The sequence below is a fragment of the Ylistrum balloti genome, unplaced genomic scaffold (genome assembly GCF_031769215.1).
Source record: "Ylistrum balloti isolate Yb309-2 unplaced genomic scaffold, AGI_CSIRO_Ybal_v1 Utg369830, whole genome shotgun sequence".
NCBI lineage: Eukaryota > Metazoa > Mollusca > Bivalvia > Pectinida > Pectinidae > Ylistrum > Ylistrum balloti.
In genome coordinates, this window is record NW_026781993.1 from 719,225 (window position 1) to 745,578 (window position 26,354).

Sequence of the window (26,354 nt, forward strand, 5' to 3'; positions counted from 1 at the left end):
CAGTCAGTGTGATACAAGAGTCACAGTCACTGCGATGCAATAGTCACAGTCAGTGTGATACAAGAGTCACAGTCACTGTGATGCAATAGTCACAGTCAATGTGATACAAGAGTCACAGTCAGTGTGATGAAAGAGTCACAGTCACTGTGATGCAAGAGGCACAGTCACTGTGACGCAAGAGTCACAGTCAGTGTGATGAAAGAAGGGTGGGGGTAGGGACTGGGGTTTTGGGTTAACAAATGTTTTCTGATTATTAAGTAAAATACTTAAATATCAGTATTAGGTCAAGTAAATGTTTTTTTTTTATATATTCATAAACTTTGTAATCCTTTAAAGTCATTTGAATATGACACCTCCTTATTGTGGAACTTTCCTTTTGGCCATTGAAACACAAAACCGATAACGACTTAGTTTAAGATAAAAAATGGGTAGAAAAGTGGTTTATTAAATTTAATCCTTTGCAAACGGTGTTTTTCTTATATGAAACACTGTAATTTATCATGCTATATTGGTTTCAACGATGTAAGTGTAGATCATCATGAACGATCAAATATGAAATTATCCTGAAATGCAAATTTGTAAGTAGTGATGTATGATTATTAAAGACATGTCTAGTTTGTAAACTTCACATACTTGATAGTTTCAAATTGTTTTTTTTTATTTTAATAAATTTTGAAAAATCATTGATTCAGTGAAATGAAAAATGTTGTATTCCATAATTGGTAACATGAAACGTCCCCGCGAGTAAAACTGTTTTTTACTGCTTGTGTCGTGTTATGTTCCTGGAATTTACTAAACGGTGCTGCTATTTGAATCCATACTCAGAAATACTTATTTTCAATGCTGAATTTCCAACCATACATCAAACTTTTGTATTTTATGTTCAATGACGTGTACAGCATATAATACCATTCAACAATAGGCGGATTTTAACGAAACATTATAAAATATCTCTTAGTCGGAATACTTTGATTTAGAGCCAAGACAGCCGAAGGGAGATAACTCGTATATTAAAACGATATTAATATTGATCATAGGTCGGTCGCAAAGTTGGAGCTAAATTTATCTATTTTTATTTATTTCGCTTACCTATTTATCTATCATTTTTATTCAAGATAAATATTAGATAAAACCAAACAGTTTTTAACATGCATTTACTCTTCAGGTCGATTTAATCCTCACTGCTGTTAACTGCATATTAACATTAAATGAAATCCGGTTACTCTCATGTTGATAATGTCAATAGATGAGACGTTCTTATAACACAAGTAGAAGATTTAAGTGTGGCATTTCGATAACTACACTGTCTCCTTCATAAAGAAATGATGAAGGTGACAGGATATTATCGAAACACCTCGGTCTTCTACTGGTTGTGTTATTGGACTTCTGGTCTATAATTCTATAAAACGTAGCTACGTTTATGAGCGATAGCTAAAACAACAAAACAAATAATCACGTTTATATACATACATAATATATATGTTTTATATGTATTGTAATCGAATTCAATTTCCTACAAGTATACCAATGAGTTTCATGACTGTAAAATGTATTCGTATCGGATATATCTGTCTATTCCATGATAATCAGTTGTATAATATATATTAATTTATTTCATTCAGGATCAAAATTAAATAAAAGCAAACAGTGTCCAACATGCATAAACTCTTCTGGTCGATCTAAACCTCACTGTTGTTAGATACGTTGCTTTAGTATATCATTGATAGAAATCTCTTTATAAGTTTCCTACATGAGTATGTACTAAAAGTGAATGCTTCGAGAGATGATAGGATAGTGATATATCTCTCAGGAATCATATATATCTGTCTACTCCATAATAATTAATAATGTTTACATTACATTTCCTGCTGAAATTGGCCGTAGGCTGTGCGACTGACACTGAGTGTGACTGACTCTGAATGCGACTGACTCTGAATGCGGCTGACTGAATACGGTTGACTCTGAGTGCCACTGACTCTGAGTGCCACTGACTCTGAGTGCCACTGACTCTGAGTGCCACTGACTCTGAGTGCGGCTGACTCTGAATGCGACGGACTCTGAGTGCGGCTGACTCTGAATGCCACTGACTCTGAGTGCCACTGACTCTGAGTACAGCTGACTCTGAGTGCCACTGACTCTGAATGCCACTGACTCTGAGTGCGGCTGACTCTGAGTGCCACTGACTCTGAGTGCCGCTGACTCTGAGTGCCGCTGACTCTGAGTGCGGCTGACTCTGAGTACGGCTGACTCTGAATGTGACTGAGTGCGGCTGACTCTGAGTGCGACTGACTCTAAGTGCATCTGACTCTGAGGGCGGCTTACTATATAGTGTAATGAACATCTATTGATGCGCTTGTGATGTTGATGTCTTAACATATTTTTTCTGTGAAATGATTTTTTTAAATGCTCCAAATTTCGTTTAATCCATATTTGTTAATGATCCGTAACCACGCGATAACTGTAACAGAGCTTTGAGCAACTGGGTCTGTTATATATATAACGTCAACCCAATTAAAACCAGAAGTCTCTTGTCACGTCGTACCTCATAACATGGAACGAGGTGAAAAATACGTCGCAATATAAAAGATCTTGTAGCTTTCTGCACATTTCAATTGTATTGTATAAAACGTCAGCCACGATCGCGGGGAAAGCAGACAGTTCGACTATTAACATAGCACGGTTGGCGTTCTTATATCGAGAGTGAGTTTTTTACAACAGGTGTTTGATGAGCAATGTTTATTGGCGGGATGACAAGCTAAATGCTATCTTACACCCACTCCTCCTACTTATACTCGGATAAAATAAAGTATGATAACTGGTAGCTATCACGGATTAATATTATAATTTAAATGTTATTCTATTTATGTGATTAAAGGGACTAGATGGTTAGATATTCATTTCATAACAGATGAAAAGCCTTATAACATTTAAATATCGGTTAAAAGTTGTGCACTTTTTAATTATGATATGTTAAAGTTTGCATAACAATTTTATCAACAACGTCCAAAATTTAAATAAAATAGGATCGACCCAACACTTATTCATATCTTCATCGTGCAGATAGTGTAAACAGTGTCTTTGCGCATTCAGAATAATTCAACTTCATTTATTCGCTCTGTCACGCGTATAGCGTGAAACAAGAGGTCATTTTACAAACTAAGAACTGAAACATGGCTGGCAAATTAAGTTTGGGCTGATAACATTAGTATACTTAGTAAAAAATCATATCAAAACAGCGGATTAAAATGAGGCTCCGAAAGATCACGTGATGACCTCGGCTACCTCCGATCAAAACAACGATAGGTGGTAGACAAAAGAGCGAATGTCGACTAGCGTTAGTTTGAAGATGATATCGTTATCAATTTCTGTCAGAAAGTTTTATAATTTTGTGAAGAGTCTAATTTTACGTATTACAATGCCTGCCCGAAATAAAACGCATAAAAAGTAACGAAATCTGACCATTTATTATTTTTTTACGGTTTTGACCTCGTTTTCGGGTTTCATTATATTCTGTTACAGCATAACTAAATATAACTACAACTCAGATCGTGCCGCTGAAGTATATCCCGATACCTATTATTACACAGTCAACATTTGTTATTTAACCATCACAGTTTTTTCCACACTATACATTATGTATGTCTTGATATCATCTTTAAAATATGTTAATCATAATGCAGTTTAATTGTAACGATTACTGTTTAACTTCGATTTACAATAACTCAAACTATTAACTCATTGTGCATTAAATTTTGCTACTTTGCTTTTGCCCTGATGTTTTCCTATCCTAAACACTCGTAGGACTTTTGCACCACCTAACACCTCTTTACCTTTAGCTAATACATTGACTGTTGTTGTGTGTTGTCCTTTTGTACTGCTCATCATTGTATAAAAGTGAATACATCTATAGCACATTTCATTACAAATTAAGGATTATATACAGTAGAGCCAAACAATGAATTTAACTACATTGTACAGCTGTTTCGTCCTTCTAAGACGCGTCAGTCATGCTACATCATACAACTGTTTCGTCCTTCTAGGACTCGTCAGTCATGCTACATCATACAACTGTTTCGTCCTTCTAGGACTCGTCAGTCATGCTACATCATACAACTATTTCGTCCTTCTAGGACTCGTCAGTCATGCTACATCATACAACTGTTTCGTCCTTCTAGGACTCGTCAGTCATGCTGCATCATACAGCTATTTCGTCCTTCTGGGACATGTCAGTAAAGCTAAGGGCTTAATGATTGAAACCTATGAGGCGACGGAGAGATATCAAAATAAGTAGATAAATAAAAGGTCAAGATCTAGATGTGGAGATGCATTAGTCCCAATTTTGATTCATTTCGAAATTTAAATAAAGTCAAGTACATATATTCTGAATCGTACCACTGTTCGAATGAATTAAGACAGAACAGGCGGATTACGAGAACCAGTAGTGTTTACCACCTGTAGATTATATAAAAGACACACAAGCTAATAGCATCCTTCAATGATTTATAATTAGATAAAGTAGAGGGAAATAACGAATTGAATTCCTCCATACAGCTGTTTCGTCCCTTTAGGACTTGTCAGAGATGTTGATCTGTTAGGGGCCAAAGTTTGAAATGCGGGCCCCGATTCTTATACTTTACAGATGGTTTTGAATACCATGCCGTTGTGTCTGTTCAATTTGTTTGGGTTATTGACATTAAAGAAAAAAGATCGATATGTTATGGAAAAATACTGTTACTTCATTGTAACAGGGTGCTTGGCTCAGCGACACCGTTATTGTGGTCATTGATACAGACATACAAGTTACATTTCAGGTTGATTTATAGCCTTAATGAACCGGATAGTACCACAAAAAGATCACATGACATACTACTGATTGGCTATTTGAGAGGTCGGATCACATCTTGGCTCACGGAATGATAGCTTCTACATATACGAACCCCTCCACAAATTGTCGACTTTCGGATACTTCAAGCCGGGATATGAGTGTGGCATGTATTATGACACCTGTCGGTTGGCAGAATCAGAGTTTATATTTTATTCATGGGATGTCTGTTATTAATGCCTGTAGCATATACATTTGTTTTGTGACAATTTAATGACGCATCAATTCTTTGTTATTTTGTTCTGTCGTCTCATACTTTATTTTCCATTCTTTGCGCATTGACACATGTCCTAATACGACCCTGCTTGTGTCAAGGACGGACGTTAAACACTGTACAGAGAAAGAACATAACTCTTGTTATACTAACACGGACAGAACAGTCAATTTTCGAAAGCGTTATATCCGCTGTATATAAACGTACACACTTAAACGTCAAGTTCACACAATTGAAATGCTTGCTGATTTTATTTTTCTGTGTAGGTGTGGGAAAGCTATTGATACTGTAGTGATCGGTATCTCTTGTGAAGATTACTACATACATTGTATCAAAGGGCACGTTAAAGATATTATTACCATTGGCTAATACTATTTTTTCTGATTATCTTTCTACAGTGGTGTGTAGATGAAATAGATATACCTGTATATGTTGAATCTTATTCACAGAAAGGACACAATAATGACAAATGCTAAAAATAGTTCAAGTGGTCTTTAGATGTGACGCTGTAACTATATCATCCGAATTTGGCAAGCTAAGAAATATTTTGCCTCAGCGAAAGTCATAGATAGAAATTGTCTGTCTAATAGCAATGTTGGAAAGTGCTTGGAGAAGTTTTTTTCCATCTGTGTCCAAAGTTTGGTTCTATAGTAATTAAAATACCACGGCTTAGCGTTAGCCTTGAATCAAAGCTTTTGGACAAGTTACCGAACCTAAAGATAGTTGATATTCTGAGAGATCCACGAGCCATTATAAACACGAGGAGTCAGCTGAAATGGACTCCTGTTCCAGGAGGCGCCATATCATTATGTAACAAAATGACAAACGATTTTATGGAATCGCGAAAGGTAAAAAAGTCTACCCTGGGAGATTGCACACGCCGTTTTAAGAGGATTTGGTGACACATCCGTTAGAAACACTAAAAACGGTGTATGACTTTGCAGGTTATACTTTTGATGCAGATGAACATACCGTCTTGCTGAAAAGACTAAAAGCTCCAAGAAAATCGCACACCACTGGAGATACCAAATAAACAAGCTCGATCTAACGAAAACAGAAAAAGCTTGTGGGCATTTTATCGTCTTCTGGGATACCCTCAAACTGAAAATCTGTCGAAAGCTGCAGACAAAAGCATACCTCTCAGGACAAAAGGAATGATGAATAATACTCAATCAGATTTCCAGAAATTTCTGTGTCAAGTAATCATAATGATTGGTGATATTTATTTACGAAGCCGTTCTCATGTAAGCTCACACAAAGAGCAGACATTGCTTTATTGGTGGAAAAAAATCAAGTTAGCAATAACTGTTTAGGTTCAAAAATTAATTGACAGCAACACAGTGGTTTTAGTTAATGTGTCATTCTTACCATCTTAATTATCCATCAATTAATTCCGCACAATAACATCTATAGTTCCACTCCTTAAAGTAAAAAGTCTTTCATAAGGGCAGAAGGATTATCAATACTGTCTTTCATCATTTGCTTTTCTATGTGAATAAATATAATATTTTCGTTTACGCATTCTACACCAACACTATGGATATGATATCTGAATTTTTGAGGAACCATTGGCCTTCATTAATTACTATAGTGATATCTGATTTACTTATTGACACAGAGTATAATGGGCTATTGTATTCTGTATTTGCCATCTATAATTGTTTAAATCATAGATGATATTGATGATATATCTATTATAAAACTGCTGTATATCAGTAGATAATTAGCCACTGTATAGTCATTCGTCTTCAATGATTTTACATTATTTTATTGTTGGTATCAGCATGTATATTAATGAACATCTTACACATTTTTTAAGTCGATAGTTGTCAATAGCTAAATTTAGGGCTGAATGATCGATGTCTTCAAATTTATCTATTTTGAAAATTAGTTCTCTTCTTAAACATACTACCCGGTCTGAAGACTATGCTCACAATAAGCCTAATATGTTGTTTGAATTATTATGTTTATTTGTAGTCACGGTGTTATATTTATAAACATGTATGTTTTTGTTGTTGGCACCTGAATGGAGATGTTTAAATACATAATGTGAAAAAAAAATTATTCGATATCTTAATATATATCGATAAAAGTAAAGTTTAGAGTTTAAGGTATGTATTTGAAATTATTCTTTATGCAATTTTTACAGTGAAACACAACAAAAAAGTTCCACAATTCTCCTGTGTATCTCAGCTTTCTTTCTGATGATCAGAAGATTACACGTTATATCATCTGCAGACAATAACAAAAAATCAAGACGAAGATTTTTTTTTCAAATTTACAGGTTCACTTTTAACCGTGACTTCGTATTACTTCGCAATATAACTACAGGCCAATCCAACTGTAAGATAATGTCAACTCGAAGCAGAGATTGTAACTGGGGCTACTAAATTGATAAGCCACAATAAAACACAATATAACAGCTTCATTGTTCATGGTCAGTGTCCCTCCAACTTTACTAGTGTACTCCCCGCTCGTCATTCTCATATTCATTCTCATGATACTAGAAATGCTAATAAACTGTCAGATAAGATTCTACACTAAATGACATAAAGGCTCTGTTTTATTTTGTCTGTTGACTTATGAAAACTCTTCCTGATGAAGTTAAGCACAACTCATCACTCACTAACACGAAAAAGTCCGTGGATTTCAATTATCACATTGAAATTGTTCCGTCCTTTTACTATCACTGTAATGGCTCAATGCTTCAAATGAATTTCAGTTACCTTACAAATCTTTTACTTTTACGAAATTTAGTACAGAGTTCCATGTGAACTTGTAGCCATTCTGCTAAAACCAACTTGTAACAGATAAGAATCCAGTACCGTAGAAATCTCCCTGCTGTGTTTAATGTTGTCAATCTGCTGCTATACAGCAATGCTACTTTAAGTCTATATGATTTTAATGCAAGATTTCCTTTATGTCATTTTTGTGTTTGTTTAAACGATGCACATTACCTTTGGCCTCTATGTTATTCGACAACGTATGTTACACATATAACATCTATATTTAACAAGTGTTGTTGATATTGAAATGAAAACGCCGGATTGTCGCTGGGCAATTGTGTGTGTACACACTATCATGATACATGTATATGTGATGTGTAAACACAGGAAAGCGTCTCCCACGCCATACTTTAGAGTAACTAATTAGAAGCAATGATTCAATAGATGTAGATTGCTGATGGCAACTTAAGTTTGAAATATAATTCAGTTTATAGAATAGTTGAATATTAGCTGATGACATGACCGACTTAATGAATTGATGACGTTTTGTTGTTTACCAGTATATTTTTTTTTACTTGAAATAAATTGCGAAACAAGTAACTGAAACTTATACTTATCACTCTTGTTGTCCCGGATGTAACCGCGCGAGGGGTCTCACTTTGAGAGGATACCGGATAACCCGGGGAAACCCCACGTGGACAGACAGGAGACATCCTACCTTTTAACATGCGTTCCAAGAATCGAACCCACAACAGTTAGGTAAAAGGCAAGAGCGTAAAGAGGACAAAATGTAAAAGAAGGCAGCCATTGCACCGTTTTCAACTCATGACATAAGGCCATTGTGCATACCATGACATCATAATCGATTTCTGACTGGCGCGGTCAATGAAAAACGTTCCAGGGTATATGACTCAATAGTTACATTATTTAAAAATATTAGATAGGAAAATTTACCGGATAATGGGTAGATCATTGTAAAATGATACGATATCAAAATAAAATATTGGCAGATCGTGTTATGTGAAATTGTGTCGATATGACAAGTGTGATACTGTAATACAATTGTGATAGACACATTTGCATGTTTCAATCAGTGACCAGGCACAAATGCCGAAAGTGTTTACTATCAAATACGAAATAAATCTACACATAAGCAGGACATAAGCATAAATGCCTTGTTGCCTGGTCTATTGGCCCGGAAACAATACAAAATAAGGTAAAATGACGATTAGAAAATAATTCCGTCTTTATTAAATAGACTAGATACATATGCTATATATATATATATATCATTTACTGTTGTGTTAAGTCTTGCTTTATCAAAGGATTCCTTTCACAACAAAATTTTACAAAAGAGAAGTAAGTGACTTACGTCATTCAATACAGAGTGTGCTAAAGACACAGAAGTGAATAAAAAATCTTTCAATACAAAGATTTCTTCAAGACACACAAGTGCGCAACATATTTTACAAATTGCTTCGCCTAATTGGAATATAATATCGCGAACTGAATTAAACCAATCGCTTGTTATTAATTACCGTTATTGACTTAAGTGATGTAATGCCTAAACCGGGCAAGAAATAGAATCGTCACTGTAACAGATTTCTACGAAGGGTTATCTCCCTTATTACGGTGATCGAACTGTTTGGTTTCCAAAGATACTTATTTTTTTATTATGATTGCCAGTTGACAGGAAACAAGTTACTTTTTTTTGTGTAAAGCTTATTTTTTAAAAGTATATCATGACTACAGGAAGTGAGAAAGACAAGCAGGAGAATATCATATTATTGTTGTTATTTACAATAAGCATCCGATCATAAAATACTGAATAATAGAAGATACAAGATGATATTTATTTTTGTCGTATAGGAAGAAACATGAAACAGTAGCTCTCTTATGTATTATCATCACGAAAGAAATATATCATAATATCACAGAAGTTACAAAACAAAAATTCAATAAAACAAGCACCATGTCATGCATAAATATATACATCATTTGGGCATAAATGAAACAGACAAACTTAATGTAGAATCTTTACACTGTATTATGGCGTTAGATATATCATTCTTATCCAAGCTTAAATGTCACTTTCAGAAATCACTAGAATTTTAGCCCACTGGCACCTTTTAGTTAAAAAATCATATACGGTCAAACCACGTTATCTCGAACTCAGAAAACTCGAAGACCTCCGTTTAATACTACTGATTTCATCGGTCACTGCCAAACTTTACACATAACAACCGAACTCACTTACATCGAATACTTGGTTATCGTGAAGGTTTTCGTGGTTCCGCTGAGTTCCAGATAAGTTCGACTGTATAACGCTGTTTTTACGGATGTCTTTACCATATTTCAAGCTTGTTGGGTTCCTTGCTGTTTGCATGTGTCAAAAAACATACCTTCATACATATATTATATGTATTTCGAAGGTTACTATTAAATTCAACGACATGTAGATTTTATTTCTCTGACAAGGTCATGGTAATGTAACAGGTCAACTTAAAAAAATCATGTGACCAGTGCACGTGATCAGCGTTCTAAAAAGCAAATATATAAATATTAAATACCCTTTCATCCAAGATTTCAAATCTTCTAAAATGTTTCCTCTCACTTTTTTGAACATTTTTAGATTTAAATAATTAAAAGAAATTGTGTTGAATAAAATAAAATCGTTCTTAGTTAAGCTTTTCCAGAAAAAATAGAGGCAGGTTGATAATGTTTTTCTCACGAAAAAGAACGAAAACATATATAAGCACATGATGAAACTTTTTCTTTTAAACATTTAGACAGCAAAAACCTCTTTGATATCGACCAAACCCCGGAATTTCAAACTTAGTAGTAAATAGCGTATCATTTATATATACACAAAGTTAGAATTAATTAGAACAGAATCAGATAATGAATTAACTGGCCAATTTTATACTCTGCTTGTAATCAATAACAGAGATGTAACAATGGCGGGGTAGACGGAATTATTTGATATAATGAATGACGGTCTGCCTTTCTAATCAGGATATACAAAAATCTAAGCTATGAATAAACAAGTTTGTATTGTAACTTTTCCTGTTATATCGATGGGATAAATGACACCACTGTTCGTAATTCTCATGCTGTGTGTCACTATTTACTTATCCGATTAGACTTATTTGAGACCAAGATATTTGTTTTCTTTAATGTTATCATTTATATTAACGTTTGGAGAAATATAATTATGTTGTTCCAGTTGTATCGCTGGGGACTCTTCACTACACAGGTATTGCTATGTGACTGTATAAGTACTGGTTACAATCAATAACGAGTCAGGATGATATCCACTCACACCTTTTCACATATGAAATATTTACAGTACACAATATTAGTACAAAGTATAAACGATTTTGTCGGTAAATTAATAATGAGCTAACCACCAACGTTATGACATAAATATATCTATTTGAATACATGTACTTAGTGTTTCTGTTTGGAGACGAGTGGTGTGACAAACCGCAGTCACTGTTTAGCTCTACTGTTCCTAATCTAAATAAGATCCGCGCATTACGTTGACGAGGAACATAAAATGTATTTACGATGCACATGACTGTCACTGAATGCAGAAAGAAACTTTATAGGGTGAAAATATTTCGATTAAAGGGAAATATATAAGTGCAAAGTATACACTATGTGTTTTTGCAAGAGAAGAATTCTGCACATTGCAAACACTCACTGGAAATATATAACATTTCTCGCAAAGGTCATGTTTGTGCTATTGAGATTTCTGGTCCTTAGAATGTTGAAAAATATGCCGACTTTCCCCTTCTCTTATAATGTCGTTATGATACGTATGATTCTATTCTGCCATTAAAATACTATAGTTATATGTCGTAGATTTATAAAAGTCTTTGAACTGATTAATACTTGGATGGTTTAACACTTTATGAACACTAACATTGAATGCTGAACAACCAGCTCGTTCACATATATGTATCAAATGTTTGGAAAATAAAACCTTATTCAATGTCTGTAGCCTGTGAACATAATCGTAATATAGAAAAATTGATATGGAGACTTCTAAAAAAGTACAAGAAATCAAAACCAGGTGATCCGGAAGAGTAAGCATCTTCTGCTTTAATGACGTCACCCGCCATGTAAATTCAAGAAATTTCACGTTCTCAAATGAGAACAAGGTCGACAACAACGGAACCAACGGTCAAACTACTGAGCATTAAACACGTCCAGCTTCATATCGTACAACATTTAGAAGATTTATCAGTGAGATCAATATGAATACCACAATTTTCATAAACTGGCGTTTTTATATCCCTGTGTAGTTAGTTTATCCATCAGTTGACGGCATCTTCCTCGAAAATTTTGATATTTGGGGAAAGCTCTTAGATATCAAATCACATGTAAACATCAAAGGTTGGGGAGTAAGGGATGTCGCTATCCAGGAATGGAAATTTACAACAGGGAAACTTATCATACAGCTTGGTGGAAAGTTGTAGGGAAAGATCAAGATTGGGAACTGATGTGGAAGAGTCTGTTGTGTACTTGATTTCCAGTTCTGGTGGGTGTATGGGCGTGGTCAATAAATCATCGGATTATTTAGAGACAATACGTCATCAATATATGAAGGATTTTGTAAGGTCTTTGTGATCGGTTTTGATAAGGTCTTCGATAAATTAAGCTTCGAATGAAACAAAAATAGCCAGAAGAGGGGCACAATTAGTTCCCTAGGTGTGTCAATATCATAATTAGTCTTACTATCCAAACGCAAAGAGTGGAAATGTACAGGGTCTTAAATGAACACTCTCAAAAATTATAACAATAATAATAATAATGATAAAAAAAAAAAACAGCAAAAAAAAAAAAAAAAAACAAAAAAAAAAAAAAAAAAAAAAAAAAAAAAAAAAAAAACAAAAAAAAAAAAAAAACACCCCAAAAATTCTGAGATTCATTTCATAAAATCATTGGCAATGAACACAGATTTAAATTACCTTTATCACATAGCTCAGAAAAGTTCCATTTTGACAGGATTTAATATCAAAACGTGTAGGGGAAAATCAAACAGTTGCAGCCATTTTGTTTGCGCAATTTTCAGTCATGGCGTATCGTAATTTTCTGCATCATGACAACATTATTAATACCTGACCGGCGAAGGAAATTGAAAACGCGCCAGGATATATAGTAATAGTAATATGACAACTCACCAGATAACGGTGGATTATGTGACAAATACTAAAATCAAACTCATCTCAACTTTCAATCACATGGAACTTGTTTAATTTAATCTACTGACACAATGTTTGAGATCTCCATTCTTAATATTTGCTCTGGAAAGCGAAATAGCAATAGGCACTAGTTTGGTATTACACTATAAATGCGTGCTATAGTATACATGTATTAAATTTCTTGAACGAAATGCATGAAAATGCCTTTTAAGTTCATTTATCATCATCATCATCATCATCATCATCATCATCATCATCATCATCATCATCATCATGAACAATGATGGAAGTCGTGAAAAAAATAACACATTTTGAGTTGTCCAAATTTTTCGTACAACTGATTCATAATTATGGAAGATACAAGTTTGTTGATAAACTAACAAGATTAGGCGCACTAATGTAATTCATTACGTGGTATGTTATCCGAAATGAAAAAAAATCTCGTCAAAACTAACAGCGCCATGTAAATAAGGAGAGAGTTATTTTAAATAAATGACATTTCCCTGATTTCATTTCGTGTTCTCTTCGAAACTAGGACAAGAGAATGTCATAACTAAACGAATACACTGCCTGTCTGTGGGATTCAGCTCTTTTTGTAGTACAGCATAGTCGAGTAAATATTAAAGTAGATGATTCACAATCTGACCTTTCACTGATAAGTCCTAAATACATGTCATTGTGACACTTTTCCTATTCTATATTGTATATAAATAAAATATCGTATATTTCATCCCCGACAAACCATGTGTATGTATGATATAGTTGCGTCGCCTCTTTTCTGTCCTATACTTGCATTCAATTTTGATATAAAATATGTTTTATTTTGAAGATATTTTCACGGTGAACTTTTTTTCATTTTTTAATGCAATCTCTTTTCACTAGCTTAGTCCAAGACAGTCAGACCTGTTTAGATAATAATAATAATAAAACGTCTCGTTGACAATGAGAGGTTGGAAGGTTTTAATAATAGCAGACTATCAATCATAGCAAATGAATCAAGCGTCTGAGAGACCAAGAGAAAGTGAGGGTGCGTTCGTGTAATGAAATCATAGAGTGACACGAGTGAGGCTCGCATCCAATCCAAAATGTCAAATTTTGATTGTTATTCTGATATATTGATGTAATATAACTGTCCTATACAATGAGTTGTATTGGAAGCATAGTGTTCCTTCAAAGCTTTCGGAGTTGGACTTAAACCTACGACCAGTCTTGTCGATACTATCTTCATAGCTTTTACGTCTCTTTTTATACGACACACTGTGGAGTTGGCTGTACCAAAAACCGGTCACAATTTTGACACATTTATGAACAAACTGGCGTTAGTTGGATTTTTGAAACGCAGATACCTAAGGCCTATCTGTACCCTTTTGTCAAACTGGTCTGGTCCTGACGTCTTTATAGTTACTGATAAATAAACACAGGACATCTATTTAGCAGACCATAGAGGTACATACAGTGTACGATCCCCCAAGTATACGATACTTCAGCGAGATTTTATTTCTCCCTTCGGAACCCTCAGGAGGATAGATCACATTCGGAACGCCTCTTATCGGTTTTCCTCCTGATAATTCCACCTACATTACAGACAATTAAATGAAACGGAAACAGTATGGTTAAAAGACTTAACAATAAAGCCCTCATCATTCGATACAGTTGGTGATGTGATATTTAGCTCAAACGTATAGCATTACAAAACAGTTTCAACACATTTTTCCTCGTTTGCTAGAAAGAGATGCATGTTTTGGGAAATAGGTGTCGTTTCACAAAGACGTGAGTACTGTGTATTTTTTCATCCTATTATTATATCATTGGCTCAGAAATTGGTTTTTGAATTAAAAAGTAGATACTGTGGGTCCAGGCTTCATTTCCTGAGGTTGACCTAGTTAAGAAAGGGTGCCCTGGTTATTTTTTGATGTCTGCTATATATCTATTTTCCGACAAAGGGTATCAGAATAGTTCAGAAATACTTGAGATATATTACAATTCGCACGATAGGTAAATAAAACCATTTAATTCCTAAGTCTCAAAACTGTGTTGATTAAATTACTTAATTACATTTTTTTACATAAATAAAATACTTATAATGGACACAGTTCTACTGATTTAAGCCTTAAATCTTGTGTAGTAACGGCAAACAGAGTCAAAATTAAGATATATTTACGCAACATTTTTAATGATTTTCCTTTTGATTATCGTCAATACCGGTACTTTGTTAACATTGTTTTAATGATTTCAATACAAAATGTTGATTTAATTTAACGAATGGAATATTTAGCATATTGTGATCCATACAATAAATTTACACATATAGATTATGTAGGCATGAATGTAGATTACATGCCCGAGTTACAAGATGGTCTGTTCATTTCCACTGGAAAATATGGCTATAACAAACATATTTACTTGTATCATTAGAAAACCTGGCTTAGATTAACCTGAGTAATGTTTTTGGGAGTTGGCAATTGGCTTGAAAATAATATTAATTTCAAGTTCTGTTATGCAATCAGCTTTTCATTCGTATTTTCTAAATTAATGTAGTCATAATATCAATGATGTTGTCCTAGTAACAAGCCTGATTTGTAGACAGCATGGACATGGTTGCAATTCAAAAATCGTAAAGTGTATATTAATTAATTGTTGAAAGTAACAATCCCACCAACGAATAGTAGAATAATAGATCTACTTATAAAGATATAATTAGGCATTCTTCGTTAATTTTTTTAACACGTTCTTTATATTAACTAAGCATTATATAACTAATGTTACAATTTGCAGTTTCTCATAATACAAAAAAATCCAATAAAACAAGGTCAAACGCAAATAAAACACAAACAAAAAATAAACTTACGCAGATAGTCCATCTCAATTAATCATCGTTTTAAAACCGTAGATCATCAATCTGTCCTAGTTTGCAACTTTCTCTTTTAGATCAAAAAAAGAATTATTTGATTTTTTTTGTCTTTAGTACATAAAGTCAATCAAAGTGGTTGGATGTGCAGCAAGAACGGAAGTGGAAACAGTAAAACTACAGGGAGCATTACCACACCTGTCAAAGAAGGACGATAACTTTGTCTTTATGTCATGATTGCGATGACAATTTAACGATTCTCCCCTGAAAAAGAAGCTTTGACATAAACTTCATTGTACATGTTGTATGATAGATACACCGACAGTAAATCACCTTGGGCCAACAGGATGTCAAAAGGAAGGATAGAATTTGGTGCTTCAGGACAGCGTACTATAAATTGAAACACAGCTATATATTTCTGTAATGCTTTTGGTATAACATACGACTTTAGGCTCAAAGAGCATCTTATTGGATGCTCTGTATTGCCTGGAGTACAAATATATCCTCCATCTTAATGACTGAAGCGTTCTTACATCGATTTGCTGTGCGCCTTCGATTTTTTTTATCTAGCGAGAGGTACATATAATTTAACTCATAATATTTTCATCACAATTAAAAGACTCATTAATTAAACAAGAGCAGAATAATACAGCGTTTTGTGTAAAGTATCAACGGCCATGGACGTATAATACTGCAAATTAACCGGTTTTTATAAAGTTATAATAAGTTTGTGTTAAAGTAGTAAAACAATCATTGTGTTTGTAGAGAGCAATTATTTCTCCTTAATAAAAGAATAAAATGTCACTAACTTATTCTTGTTTGCTGTTTGTTATTTTCGTTTGGATTGTTTATTGACGATCCCTGTAAAAATAACACCTTTTTCGATCAGATTAATGTCCTCCGTCACTTCTTAGGTACAATCATCGTGGAAAATAGATACCTAGAATTGAAAATGCTTTAGGAAAGCCTATTTTGTAACGCACATGAAAAATACACGTTCAGTCTTTGACCTTTTCGTTCACACATTGAAATCGGAATAATTGGAAAAGAAACATCTAAAAAATAGTTGTTCAGGACAGTGTTTTCAAGCATAATGTAGCTCAAAACTGTTTAGCTATCGAAAAATGTTTGACAGCGGTTACATATCTAAATACATATACCCAAGCTGTTGATAAAAACAATACGATTAAAATATTAAGACGTTGAGGGAACTTATTTAAATTTGTTACACTTTTTCCAAGGAATGTTGCTAAATAGATGTGTGAGTCAAAAAGAGCTCTAGAGGAACAAACTCAATTATACCTAACTGCGTCAAACATTTTAAAGTAGGTAAGATATTTAGAAATTTCGATCATGATCTTATTCAGGAAATGAAGTGAAATAATACTATATCAGCTATTTTAATGCTGTAGTTTAACTTTTACGCAAATCCTTGTTTTTCAAGGTAATTGCATTTTCAGACTGTTGGATATAGGGAACTAACTCACACCTCTGTTGGCGGACTTGTTTTGTTTTCATACAAGGCTGAATTTATAGAAGAGGTTTAAAATCAGCTCATAAAAACCTTGCAAATTCGTTTGATCTAACTTTCAGTTATATTGATGACGTCTTTTTTTTTTTACATAACAAGGAATTTATTGACCACGTCAATCATATATATCCATCATAAATGGAAATCAAAGACACCTTAGACTCTTCTACAACAGCCGCATATCTCAGTTAACATGAACAGCTTTCCACTACGCAGTAAGATCAGCGCGTTGATTTCAATTTCCCTATTGTGAATTTTCCCACTATCAAGATTTTCGTACAAGAGGTCAACTGACTAGCGACACTTAGTGACAAAAGATGCGGATTGGTAAAAATTATTGGGATGTTCTACCATCGTCACAGTGATCTCATTTTATTTAGATATAAAACTGGACGGATTTGATGCTCGTAAATTTGTTCTTCCCTTGTTGTATACCTTGTTCTCATTTGAGAACGTGACATTACTTACTTGACTTGACAAAGGTTTACATGTCTGATGAAGCAAAAGACGCTTACTCTTCCGGAACACCTGATCTTATTCTCCTTGAACTTTTTCAGGAGACTCCGTGTAAATCTTTCCTTTGTTCATATTTTGCTTTAGTTTTATTGAATTTGAGTTTTTATTACGATTTATTGACATGTCGGTATTTTTTAAGGAATACATTTCATTCAACCAGAACGACTGAAAAATAATAAAAATAATAGTATTAACACATGAAAAGGATCCATCATCAAGTAAAATGAGAATCAAGCATGAATTAAACACCATTATGTCAACAAGAATTGACTTCCAATTATAATCCATGCGAGGATTCTGTTAAGCAAAAATCTAATATTCCTCATTTTAAAAAATGTCTTTGTTACATCCAAATGCTGAGAGTTGCGCCAACGAGGGTCCCTAGGATCCGTTGCCATCTGGTTCTTTCCCAGATATAACAATACCCATTATTTAAAGATAATAAATATATTCAATAGTCTTGCACTATACAAAGACATAATGTTGCTGCGAAGGCGTAATTGAAATGCGAGCCGTTTAGTTCCATACAGCACGGAAGAACGACAGCCAAAGGAGCCAATTTATCCGCAAAAGTTTGATTTTCCTCCGCGGGAAAGACATTTCTCATTTAAATTATCTTTAAAATAATTTAGGATCTTACCATCGCTGATGAGTTCTAGAAGAAAGGAAAAAAACTTTATGTTGCAGTTTAATTTACTATTTGGCCCTACAGAGTCTAAATTTGTATTTTCAAGACAACGAAATTAAACTGGTAAATCCAAAGTTGGCATACAAAAATTTAGCGTAAATATCCCGTAACAAAATGAATATTTGAACGCATGAGACGTAAGATCCGAACTTAAACGTCATAGTCTCAAATAATAAATACCAATAGATTTGAAATGGTGAAATAAATCTGACTTAAAATTGATGCATAAATACAACTGGAAATTGCAAGACAATAAGGTGAGTTTTCATAAAAAGAAGAAGAAAAATAAGGAAGATACCTACAACCTTTATCTTATTCTAGGTTTCCGAAGAAAAAAAATGAATAAAGATAAATAATCACTTCAACACTCTAGATTTTATACACAACACCACAGGAACTTTTGTACAGCCTCAATATCTATCTTAAGTGACAAACGCGATTAAATTCCAACATCATATCAGATGAAATTTGAACAAATGATGGATATAGTAAACATGGGATTGATATCTAGCCCGCTGATTTCTCCGACAAAGAGTAAGTACTCTCTCGCGTGGGAAATTCTCAGCAGATACATCTTTGTGACAGATGTTATAGAAAACGTCATGTTCAATAACATCAATAACATTTCTTACTTTCTTTTTTATATCATGTGTATATGGAACAAGAAGATCAATAACGTGTTTTTATGTAATTGCTTGTGATAAAAAGCAAAAACAAGAAAGTACCAACATGTCAACATAATCATAATACAAACTCAAATTCAATAAAACAATGATAAAATATTAACAAAAAAAAATAAAAATATTTACACAGAAACCCCTGCAAAATACAAGACGAATAAGACTAGGTGTTCCAGAAGAGTAAGCGTTGATATTTTTGTTTGTTTTTGTTGTTGTTGGTTTTGTTTATATCATCAATATTATGAGCAGGCAATGGCACTTCGAGACGAGGTCATACTGAGTAATTGGTGGCTAAATCATCGAACATCTTGCGGAAGGCTCGTCGTAAGCTATGCACAGTAATTTGGATAAGATGTACAGCGCAAGAGATAGACAACACCCACGGCAAAAATACCACATACCCGGATGTTTAGTAGACTGAGTTTCGACGCTAACTAATGATACGATATGTTACTTCCATGTGGTATTTTAGAGAAAATGTGTTACCATCAGTATTCATATTGCAGGGACCGTTCTTGGTATTTCACTACAGGCTGTTAATGGTCTTGGGAAAGGTTAAGAGATTATAATATCCGTGAGTTTACGCATAGTATTATCTAGTTCATTATGCAAACATGTATATTTTGGCGGTCATATTATTTTGGGATATTTTGTGACTGTCCCATTTTCCTTAATGTAGCTTTTCAAATGTCATTTTAGTCACACTACTACTCTCTTATAAATCTGATAGCATTCGTTTTTCCTTCAATGGACTGCGTGAAATGTGGTTTTGGTTTGTTCGTTTCTTTGTTTTTTCAATCTCATTTTTTTTTCATAATGAATTCAAAGTTCTCAAGATTAATAGATTATAGTAACATGTAAGAGATCAACGTTTTAAGTCTTATTTTCTAGACACAGGGCAAAACTAACCATTCTGATACAATTATATGAACTCGAGAAGAAAATACTTTCAAATTTACATGAAAATGCTCATCACATATTTGGTTTTAATGAACTGAATTCCAATTATTCATGCTGATTCTTGTAATTTTAGGGAGAGAATGAATGGAATTTTTAGTTTTTATATGGTTGATATTTTGAACAATAACAAAGCATGATTTAAGTGAAAATAAATTAGTCAGTAAATATATGGCCTAATATCTAGGTTTGTAATTTAAGTGCTTGTTATGACAAAAGACTTTTGCAATATTTCTTAGATATCTGGCGACTGATCTGGTCTGCTGAATATGACAGAGGAGCCAAAATGACGGATGTTTATTGTGATAGGAAAGCAATTATATTTTCTAAATATTTGTGTCAGGTTTCACCTCTCTCCTTCCGTCTTTTATTTTTGACTGGATTTTTTTACTGATGTTGTTTCGTTTGTTCTGACAAATTTCTCATTTTGAGAACATGACAGATCATGCAGGAGATGGGAAAAGACTTACGGTATCTCACAGCATGTGGTAAGAGGCAATGAATTGAGGGCCTTGCCTTCAGTTCTATGGTGGATTCCCAAATGTTTTCTATTAAAAAGCCATCTTATCTACATCTATATTCCGCTGCATGATCGTATAATGTGACTAAAATATAGCCAGTGTTTTCGATGAAGCAAAGACACCGTCTCAGAACACCTCCTTTTTTCTTTGTATATCCATCTATTCTGTTACATTTACATTTACTGTTTCAAAACTTCTCTTAAGTTAAGTTAAGTTTTCTTTTCCCAATATGGTTCATTTATAAGTTTCAAAAGGAAATCCACCTTCAATATTTGTAAAAAAAATCCTGCCGTAAGATAATCCGTTATATTTCCCATCATCAGTCTCCTCATACACGTTGGTTGGGTCATTTGAGAATCCACGTGTCTTCTTTCCCTTTTTTGTGGATATTGAATGAACAAAAATTTACGAACTGATTAAATACGATTCTTGTGACATTTTCATTTTCTCTTTTTTGTTTCCTGAATGTTCTTTGGATTGTAAAGTAATCTTTCCGTAAAAAGGTCAGCTGACAGTGAAAACATCATGCGAAACATTTCAGCGAATGACATGTTCATGTTGTCTGGGAGTTACCATTTCCTTCGTCATCATTTTCTTTTTATTTTAACACTTGTAAGAGTCATGACCTTTATCTAAAAAAAAAAACAAAAGAAGAAAGAAAATATATATATATATATATATAACATGTCAACAAATCGTAGAACAAACTCAATGTCAATAAAACTAGGGCAAAACAGGAACACGGAGATTCCTGAAAAAGTACAAGGAGAATAGAGTGTCTTCTGCTTCATCGACGACACCCGCCATGTTTTCCTCGGTCTATCAAGTAAGAAATGTCACGTTCTCAAATAAGAACAAGATATACAACAACGGAAACAACAGGCAAACTAATGAGCATCAAACACATCCAGCTTCATACCACACAAAAAAATAAAATATTTATCTATGATATTACATACATGTCCTCAAATATAGAATTAATCGCAACACGTAAACACCATACTTTAGTGATGCATGTTTGTTGCTATCCAGAAATGGAAAATTCACAACAGGGAAATAGAAATCATCACGCATATCATACAGCTTCGTGGAAAGCTTCATATGTTAGTTTTGTTGAAAGAAAATATCATAATTAATTCCTTGGTTAAGGTGTTCTCATGATGGTGAAAGATATATGCTCGCCAAATAAATCAACCACCAAGAAAGGCATATCAAAGTTATGCAGAATAGTATTTACTGGTTCCTGTCTGATGCTCAACGCTATACAATTACAAAGATACATTTCGAAGTTTAAACATTTCCACGTTACTAACGAATGCTAGAAGATTGTATACACAAGTGAACATCACCTTAACTGAGATGCATTGACACCATAATTAAAAAAACATTTGGTGATTTTCTCATATTTTATAATTTCAGACCAGCGTCAAATACACGAGTATATTCGAAAATGTGCCACTATTGAAATTAATTAAAACGTGGCATGCGGGTCTTGGCACATCTCGAAGACGAAAAGACCACCGGCAGTGTATACCTCTTACTATCTCAAAAAATGTACAAAAGAGGCCGACGTTAATAGAACCTTCTAAATTCGCAATACGTGCAGTTTCTTAATGTAGTAAGTAGTTGTTTGGCTCTACTGTATAAAATTTATGTTTTATTACCTTTTTATTGAAATGTGTTATTTTTGTCTCTTTTTGTACAATAGACCCTGTATTAGAATAATGGTGCTGGATAACACAGAAAGGAAATTCAGTGCGAAATACCATTACTTAAAGAATCATTACCATTATATATCGAAAATTAAAGCTTTAATTAATCATCAAAACAATTGTAATGTTATTGAGCACACAACGAATGCGGTCAGACACAGGGTATACTGCTGGTATACAGCTCATTGTCGTAGATTGACATGTTAAATCTACTACGCGTTATTGATGGCGAGTCAGGACATGTAACTTTAAAACTGCGGATATATTGAGGGCTTAGATATTCCTAAATCTGGACCAACATTAAATGAATTAAAACTATGACAAAGATTCGTTGAAAGTATAATGGTTTTCAATTTCTAAAACGGCCGTGACACTTCCGACCGCTTTCATTTATGGTATTACGTTGCCAATGATAAATATATCAAGTATTCTTTTTCCTGCAGATTCTAAATTTTGAATAAGCTCTTTATGTAAAGTAAGTCTTGCAACTAAAAACAAAATTCTCCCAGCACCTTCTTCTGTTAAAAGAGTTAACAACTTTTGATATTTTTCTATTATCCACTCAGCAGTTTTTTGGGAGACGCAGTATAAATTGCTTTGCTTTGCGGAGTTTATTAAATTTGATTGCAACAGAGACATTAAGCACGATGTAGATTGTTTAGTGTCTCCTCAGATCCTGTTTTTGGCTTTACAATTGGTAGTCCGAATTCTTTGAGATGCAATCAAGTTCTACATAATACCGGATATATACTTATATTACAAAATTTGCCCTTGATGATATAATAATACAGTTTATATTTAACCCATCGGGTGATGGCTTTGATAGGAGGCTTTATTCACTAATATCGTTAACATAGTAATCGAACTATTCAGTAGATAAATACATTAGTTTTGTTGTAGTCTTTGGATAAATCCATTCATTAATTTCATCACAGTTTTACCATGATCAATTAATTTTTACCACGACCAAGTATTTTTCTTTCACGATCACGTATTTTTATCACAATCACGTAATTTTTTACAATGATCAAGTAACTTTTACCACGATCCCGTATTTTTACCACAATTAAGTGATTTTTTTATCACGATCAAGTGATTTTTTTTTACCACGATCAATTCTTTTTACCACGATCACGTATTCGGAAATGTTATGCCATAGGTACAATTAGAAATCACCGACTCACGATTCTTCTACGTGGATTTTCCTCTAACTTGGTTTATTATAACAGTTTGATTTGCTCCAGTTTTTGTATAACAATATATTATGTTCAGTTAAAGTAGAATATTTCACTCGCAGTCAAGGGTATCGCGGAAATAACATTATTGTTGTCCGAGTTTATCGCCTCGTGAATAGCCACTTAATCCAGAGTGAAAGATCCGGATACCTCACAGAATATAAGCGAGAAGTCCGACCCAAGATATTAATAGGGAGTGGGCTCAGGTGTGTTGCAAAATGATTTTTTTGGTAAAATTGTTTCTTGAGTATTGCCATTTTCGCTACCTTCATAACATGACAATCGCGAATATTACGAACCATACAGTGTGGTCTACTTATACAACTAAAATAATGTTTAAGTAAAAATGAGCGCTAAATTCACAAAAAATTGTACGATTTTTTTCTAACTTGGCTACCACTTATAATCTTATAGATGTAGAAATGTTATGATATCATCTTAGATTTGTATGTACCAATGACAGGGTGAAATGTGGCACGTTTCCTCTCCAGTTGAAAAGGGTGAACGGGTCTCTACAATTGTATCAACTTTTGATAAAATGCATTAATTGAGAGTATTCTTCTCAAGAGAATCTGGTTCCAAGATCTGTCAGGGTTCAGTGTACGTGGTAACAAGTATCACGATTTACAGTCGATGGAAACACTCCACATGAGACGATCCAATGCTACCAGCCGCGACGTAACGATTTGTCACGGCTAATGTGAAGGTAATTAGAAACAAAACAAATGACTATGGTCGTGCCTTCTATAAACGGACACTTGTCGTGGCCATGACTGTTCGGCGTGCCATAGACGCTTGTAAATAAACACCAGACTCAATGTGATGCTTGTACAGATCAATGATCAATATATACAATACAATCATACCGGCGACCGTCCGATAATATTTCTAAACCTTTATCGAGCCTTCCGTATTCCATTATGCTGAAATAATGGTGGGGATGTCTCCGTTTGGAAGAACTATTCTCCTTTCTATTTGGACAATATCGTCTGATTCGGAAACACAGTACTAATTACCAACCTCAATTATTGAATGCAAATCAATTATGAATAAAATACTTTAGTTCATTAATTAGTCATGATAATATTGACAGAGTGAAAAAATGTTCTTCTTTCCTAGATTGATGTATAAACACAGCTCCAACAGAAGACAATAACTTTTAAATGGAAAAAATCTATTAAATAAAACGTTTTGAAAAATCGATAAGAATTTTCAAAAGTAGAGCGATCGATGTAGCCGTTGAAATATACTACTTAAAGAGTCGTCATATAATGGACACGTAATCGGTCAATATGTCGCCACATCGTAGGAGGTTCGCACCTGTGTATTTCTCGCGCCACAAGAGCTTAAAAAACATATCAAACACGTGTTTCTGAGATCACAATAATTACATGCATGGAAATAAGAAATATTGAGAGTTTGATTTGTAACTGGTCAGAAAATTTGTTGATAAAGAAGTTCTGGTCTACATAAAAAGCGGTGCTTAGGAAAATATATCCATATAGAGGAATATAGTCTTCTCAAATTGCTGATTTACAACGTTAATCTTAAAGAAAATTGTGGTTTTCCTCGTGTGTTCTTCGGAGACCTAACATTTAAGTGAATGTATTGAGCACTGTTATATTCTATTGTGGCTATTTCGTCGGCAAAATAACTTTCAGTTATAACTTGCGAAACTTCATAGCTACATTATATGAAAAAGAGAATGATGAATTTAAAAATGAAAATATCAATAAAAAGATTGATTTCTTATTTTTTTGATGTTACCAGGGGAAAACGCACTGAATATCTTAAAGTTTCGATCAACGTTAAATTTCAAACCCTCTATATATAAAGTGTTCAAATCTTACATGAAATAAAAAAGGGGATGATGAAGGTGAAAAAGAAAAAAATCCTATTTCTCTATTTATTGAAGTTACCAGGGTAAAATACACTGAGTATCTAAGATATTTATATCAAAATTAAATTTAAAACCTTCTCTCTCTATATATAGATGTACAGTGTTACAGCAAGCTGTACAAATTTTTTGATGAAAAAAGAAATTGAAAGCACGTACTCTACTAAAACATCATTAAGCAATTTTGTGTAGTTCGTGTCAAAAACGAAGGACGATGCAATTCACATACTTAAAATGTGTTTTTAGTCCCTGATGCTTGCGGTAACCTGTAAGCCATGTTTTAATCCAATCGAATATTGGCACGGTTCAGAAGATTACACACGTGTACTTGACGTTATGATAAAAATATTTTATGTATGAAAATTACAGAATTTATCGAATTACGGAGCCAATTTACCTTTTTCTTTCGATCACTTCGAATTTTCCTCAGTCGCCTCCTAGGCTTATAAAGAGACCCTTAACATCACTGATAAGTCCTAGAAGGACAAAACAGCTGTTTAATACAGTTTACTTCATTGTTCGGCTCTGTTGTATCTATCTCTTAATTTGTAGGAAAAGATGCTTTTAACTTCATTTGTTTTTTCTACGACCTTCAAATTGGATCCGAGTATTTGGAAACAAGATGGAAATTGAAAAAAGCATAATGATAATAAGAAAAATCGCGTTTCAAAGTCCTTATTTTTAAGCTTCCATCTTACACTCTTATTCAGAGGAAAGTGACTTTTCTACACTTCTTT

General features: G+C 33.8%; 1 pseudogene; it reads left to right on the plus strand.

Moving 5' to 3' along the window:
* The first annotated feature begins 3,415 nt into the window (after positions 1-3,415).
* Positions 3,416-16,117, plus strand: LOC132545191 (carbohydrate sulfotransferase 1-like; annotated as a pseudogene).
* Positions 16,118-26,354: the final 10,237 nt, after the last annotated feature.